The 6653-nt window shown below is 52.3% G+C and overlaps 1 non-coding gene across 1 annotated transcript; it reads left to right on the forward strand.

Moving 5' to 3' along the window:
- Positions 1–6327: 6327 nt before the first annotated feature.
- Positions 6328–6399, forward strand: TRNAW-CCA. The gene has a single exon. It is a non-coding gene; the product is annotated as a tRNA-Trp (tRNA).
- The last annotated feature ends 254 nt before the right edge of the window (positions 6400–6653 follow it).

A 6653-nucleotide genomic window follows, 5' to 3' on the forward strand; every position in this document is an offset into this window, starting at 1 on the left:
TCGACGACGGATCTGGCGGCTCCGTCCTGGATCCGGCCGGCTGCTGGAGAGGCCATCTTGGCATGCGCAGATGCTCAGATTTGGGGCCGATGGGAGGTAGGTTCGGCTGGCTCGGACCAGCGGTGTTGTTGTGGTGGGTTCCTGTGAGGTTCAGCGGCGTGGCTGTCTTCCTTGTGTGCTGGCTTGGGAGAGTTTGGGAAGACAGGGTGTGCTAGCGCAGTCTAGGGTGACTCGCTGCTGCCGGGACCGGAGCAGGGGCTCCCTCGGTCCTCCTCTTCTCTCCCATAGCTGCTCTCACCGGGGCCGCCGAGCGACTGCGTTGTCCTAACCTTCACTCGGCCCGCAGGCGGCTCTCTTTAGTCCTGCGAGGAAAAGGTCCCAACTTTCGGGCTCCCGGTGCTTCTCCGGTGATGTGGTATCACGGTGGGTGGGCGTTGATGTCTCCGCTCGTGGAGTGGCTGGTATGGGTTTGAAGTCGACGGCTCGGGCGAAAGCCATGGCCGGTGAAGAAGAAATGGTGGGAGAAGGAGGCCGAGGCGCAGGCGGCCCTCCGTGGCGACGACGGCGAGGAGGAGTTCCCCAGCCAGAACTTCATTCTCGGCCGCTCCGTCGACGAAGACTACCGGCATATCGTGATCGACCCGCGGCAGGCGGCGGTGTGGTCCGCCAGGGACCACGGCGCCAACTTCATCGACCTCGACGGGCCTTCCGAGCTGCTGGCGCCAAATGAGGAGAAGGCCGACGAGGACGACAGCTGGTCCTTCAGGGCATCCAACGACGACGGCGACGACCTGGACTTCAGCGCCTTCGACTCCCAGAGCCGCTAGATGTTTTTTTTTTAGCTTTTTGGTTTAAATTTTTGGTAAATTTGTACAAATTTCGTTCGAACTTCGTATGAATATCGTTTTCAAAATTTAATTTTAACTTTCTAAATCTATCGGAGCCACCGGTTTATGAGCGCTGAGTGTGAGAGCAGCATCCCCAAATAAATAATGCTCTGCCGGCGCTCTTAATACGACAATATCGACGTCCCTACGGGCGCCCGCAAAATATTGGGTGATTTTGGCGCCGCAACAACATGACCCAGATACTCAGCATCAGGCATAAGCGTTTGAGAGCGTTGGCCGCTCAGGCTCAGCCGAGCCAAGCTGTTTCTGGGGGCGCTGGTCCCATGCATGCTGTGACGTGTCAACGTACGATATGCCCTGTTCTGGACAGGATTTATGGAGGCCCTTCCTGCATGCTGGTGAAAAGGACCTCTCTCATCGCACCGGTCAATTGACTTGTTTGACGCTTTTGGCATCTTGGTTCTACTCATCGGTTGGAAGCTAATCCATTAAGCCATGTCTCGATCAACTCTTCCTGAACTTTCAATGTGTACCCAAATATGTACAGTATATTACTGGTATTTTGTTTTTGCTTCGCTCAACGTAGGAAATACCACCGTAACTTCCCCGATTCCACTTGCAATATTGCATCATGGCCGGAAGGAACACCGCGAAAACTATTCTGCCGCTAATTTTGCTCGTCCCATGGCCATTTTCGCAGGACCACCAACAAACCGAGTCTAGCATTTTCGCAACAGTGACAATGAGGACACAAATTAGACAACTCCGGCGACGCATCTAGGGTTTAGCATTTTGGAACAATATAATGTCTGAATATATGTACGAGTAGCGTCAGGGTTGTACACTTGTTTGGACCGGCATCATGAGAGGGCTAATTTTAGTACGTAAACTAGGACAGTTTTCTAGTTTTACGTCTAGGGTACTGGTGAAATTAGTTAGCTCGCCGTCAGAGCTGCAGAGCTGCAGTCGTCCAAGGCTAGACGAGCATTGATACACATCATTACGTGGAGAAAGCGCCACGTTACCACGGCACAACGTACTCGCGTAGCATGGGCGGAGCCAGCGGTTGTGCCGGTTGTGCCCAGAATTTCCGTGTATTCTTTTGGATCAGCTACTCTGTAGCAAATTTCTCCTAAACGAAAACCAGAAAACCAGAAAAAAGGTCAAATGACTGGCCCAGTCGTGCCGGTTGTGCCGGTTGTAGCCATGTTTATGTTGAGCTGGAAGCAGCTGATCCATGACCAACATTGCTTGAACCGGCATCTTGTAGCCGTTTCTAGTCCCTTCCGTATTTGACCGGTACATCCGTACATGGCATGGCACGTCAAGGCCGTGTATAAGCAACATTTATGTCGGTCTTAGATGCTAACTAATAAAACAGAGACGAATTTGCGAGGAAAGCTTGACGGTTCAGCAAACCCTCTACTGTGTGTGCAGTGTCAGCATAGCACTTGAAGAAGAAACTCGTAGGAAACCAGGCAAGAACCCCAGCTGCCTGCTCGAAACAGCAGCCATGGCTCACGATCGCTAATAAGAGATGGACACCTAGCTAAAGAGGAGTAGTACCTCGGATGCTGTCAGTTCGAACACCTCCATGCCCTCGGGAGAGTTAATGTGGGTCTGACCATTCAGTGGAACAATCAGATGTACGCACTGCACGGCCCTATACTGACCCACACAGTGGTTCTCAGTTCCACCGCGTACGTCGAGGAAGAAGAATGTAGTAGAACAGGTGGCAGAGTTTAACCTGAAGCAGGGGGGTGAAGTAAAGTGGGTTGAAGACCGGAGGACGTACGGGATTCAACCGATGGCCCGCCCGACTGACACGGTCAATGCCCGTATTTTCGGCACGAGTATATTTATACCTGTGTTCCGGTAAAACTAGATTCGTGCTGCGTGGTGCATGGGGACGGACAGCGCACGAGAGCCGTGGAGTGGACTAGTCCCCGCTGCAGTAAACCAGCGCGCGTGACCATAATTTAATGGCGGTCCAAGGGGTTACTCCTTCCAGGACCCCTCCTCTGTTCTTAGCCTCCTCTCGCAGACACCTCAACATGCCTGCACAGCTTTGCTAAGGGCATCTCCAGCGGCGCGACGCATTTCGGACGTTCGAAATATCCGTTTGCGTCGCGCGGTGGACGTGAGACAAACCGTTTTTATCCGCGCGTCCGTTTGCACCTTGGGGGTGGCTCCAGCGGCGCGACGCATTTCCGCGTTTGCATGAAATATGAAGTTTCGAAACAACAAAATAATATTCAACGAAGTCATAGTTATTACATCTAAATTTTAAAAAGTCTGCATGCAAATAAGATAGTACTCCTCTAGGCATAATCTGCATGGCCAGCCAATGTCCATTGATGCTCAATCAGATCCATTTGCAGCTGTTTGGAGACGTTCTCGTCAGTGACTTCTACATTCCTATGTAGATAGTCCTGCCAAGATGAAGTTCCAGGAAGTGGCGCAACCAGCTCACCTTGGAAATCCCATTGGTTCTCATTGCGGCCATCAGGACGCTCGTTCTCAACGATCATGTTGTGCATGATCACGCAGCATGTCATCACCTCACGCAGCATGCTCTCACCCATTCGAAGATACTCATCGAATATATCCGCAGCCATTCCATATGAGAGCATGCGAATAGCCGCGGAACATTTTTGGTAGGAGGTGAAGCCTAACGCACCTGTTGCATCGCGCCTGCATTGAAAGTAGGGGTCGTAGTTTCTGACGCCCGTAGAATGACCAAGAACAGGTCCATTGACATCGTGTATCGGCGCCGAAATATTTTTCCGGGAAGATCGGATTGGTGAGGTGGAAGTAGTCCTTGTGGAGGCGGGCTCGCCCTTCCACTCGTTGCGCGGCGAGGTTTTGGAGCGCCCCTTCACAGAGCCCCGGTGTTGCGGCCCCGGGTTAGAGGTGAACTCGTGGATCATGGAGGCCGCGAGAGTTGCCAATGTCCGCGTGGACTCATCGGACTCCTCGTCGGAAGAGGAGTCGACAACCTCCGCGCGGAACTTGTCCAACATCTGCCACATGTCATCTGCGTGGGTGCAAATTGCGGATCAATGGCCGCGCACAATAGCGCCGAAAACACGAGTAGAAACCTACCGGCGCAATTGACCGAACAGATCGTGGGCGGCGCGGAAGGGCGGCGCAACCGGGAGCGTTTCGGCCGAAAACAGCCGGCACGTACGCGGCGGCAAGAACGGAGCCGACGCCGACTACTGCGGCGCTACGACCGTACGACAGCGCTAGGGGTGGGGGTGGTGCCGTCGCACTAGGGCAGGAAAGAAGGGGGACAAGAAGCAAATCGAAACGGTCGATTTCGCTGTCCCTGACATGCGGGACCGGGTAAGAAATGGAGGACGCTCGGAGCGACCGCCGAGCGTCCGCGGAGACGCAAACCTGGCGCATATTTGGGCCAGGTTTGCGTCTCCGCGGACGGCCCGGTCACTTTGCGTCGTCCCGCTGGAACAGGCCCCAGACGCATTTCCGGTCACGCCGGACGAAAACGGTCGCTCAACGACCGTTTGCGTCAAGCCGCTGGAGATGCCCTAACAGTGTTTTCCTCGTTGGTCTACCTATGTAGATACTAGATAACTTCGGTCCTTCCCAATCCATATGTCCATCCTTTACGCTGTATATCCGAGATGGCAACGCTGTCTGTCAAACAAACTTTTGCAGCCAAACAAGCATAGAAATTCAGCTTTCAGATATTCAACATGTTCCGTGTAAAATGAATATAAAGAGGAAATGAAACCCAGTGGCAAACTACTCCTATGTGATAAGAGCATCTCCAACTAGACACCAAATTAGCACGGCATCCAAACAAAAAGTTTTTTTTTGAGCGGGAGACTAAAAACGGTGCTTCAGCGGACGCACTAAAAAAAAAAGTTGTATTGCACCCAAAAGAAACACTATCGCAGGCGGCATATATACTTCACACTGCAAAACCCGACATGAGCTCGTGCAGCCCAACCGCAGATCTGAACCCTTCCATGCGCAAACATATTGCCGCCCGCACCATTTCCCCACCGTCTCTGGCGACCCAACCACATGAATCTCTTCTTCGCCGGTCGTCAATAGATCCCACCGAAGCCACGAGTCCACCCGGATGGCCGCGACCCATCGCAGCGCTAAACCAATCCGTGCGCCCCGACAGTGCTCCATGTTCCCCGCTGCCTCAGCCGCACGCCACAGTCGATTCGAGGATGCGGTGGACGTGGAATGGGCAACAAAGCCACTAGATTCATCTTCATATGTTGAACTATTTTGTATGGTTGTGTTGGTTTGAATGCTAATTGATGAACTATTTGTGTGACATTTGATGAACCATTTGTTTAAGAATTGATGAACAATTCGTTTATGATATGATGTAATAATAATAGATGTGTTTGATCTTCTTTGTTTCACCGATGTTGAAGATTTCTTTTTTGTTGATGCTCTATTTTAGTGCATCTAGAAGTTGTTGCCCACTGCGCGCCGTGTTTTAGGACATCTGAAAATGATGCAACCTTCTCTTCTCAGCCTTCAAAATGCCAGAAATGACGCATAAAAACCGTAAAACAGTGTATCCGTTAAAGATGCTCCGTCGGCAAGTACTGCATACTAGTCAGCCGGTCAGCTAGTCGGAGTTTACCTCACAGCTCTCAGAGTCAGAGGTCTGTGTGCACAGGAGGATCCAAGAAAGTCACGCGCGCTGAAATCCGTCCAGTTTTCAGACCGGCTGCCCGCGATCGGTGGAGCAGGAAGACCGGCCAAACACCTTGTTCGTTCGTACGCGAGACGCGCGCACTCCGCATCGAACGGATCGGCGGAAGCGACGGCGCAACCACCAGCTCGGCCGGCCGGCCGGGTACGTACGTAGAGGTTTCTCGGATAGATCGATCACAGCGGCAGCGACAGGCACACATGGTTCAATCAATACGGGGGGAAAGGGATTGGCTCCGCCACTCTAGCTAGGTGGGGAATGCTCCTACCCGCGGCGGCGACGGCGACGCCGGAAATGACAAAACCTGGTTCGCCGTTCGTTCGACCGGTGTGGTGGTTTTTTCCTTTCGCGCTTAAGGCGCCGCATGCGCTGCGCCTGTCGCGATCGGGTCTACGACGTACTCTACGTACGGTGGTGAGTCGAGTACTCGACTGGTACTGGTAGAGAGCATGTACGTGCTTCTGTCCACGGAGGCGCTGGATCTGACGGTACCGTGTGATTATATATACGTACTCCTACTAATGAAGGTTCAATTACCACGGACGAGATGTGTGATGCGATCTGGCAGCGTGTGTCTGTCGTCCATCAAGAATCACAATATATTAAACACCACCGGACCATGGCGCAGGCTAGTCTTTTTCAGGACTGCCAAAATTATTGTCTTGAGAATTTTACGACGTGTATAACTAGCTGCTGAGAACCTTAATCCTCTTTGACGTTGTCTGATGGAGATATCTATCTGTAACACTTATACTCCAGTCTAGCATCACCGGATCCTTGGCGCAATGGTAGCGCGTCTGACTCCAGATCAGAAGGTTGCGTGTTCGATTCACGTAGGGTTCAATATCCCTGATAACCGGTCCCTTTTTAATTTCTCTTTTCGGTCCTAACATCACAGCCATGGCCCATGGCCTCGGAACAATTCTTAGGTTATGGGCCTTTCTTATTTCACTTGTTTATTCCTTTCTGCCACTGGGCCTTCCGACCGGGGCCTTTTTTTGTCGGCTGTGGGCTGCTTTATCATCGGCCAAATTGGTGGGGGTTGGTTAGCTAGCTTATTCATCTACTCCTAGTTTGCTACTTGGGCTAGAATTGCT

This window comes from Lolium rigidum, chromosome 2 (genome assembly GCF_022539505.1).
Source record: "Lolium rigidum isolate FL_2022 chromosome 2, APGP_CSIRO_Lrig_0.1, whole genome shotgun sequence".
In the NCBI taxonomy this organism is placed as follows: domain Eukaryota; kingdom Viridiplantae; phylum Streptophyta; class Magnoliopsida; order Poales; family Poaceae; genus Lolium; species Lolium rigidum.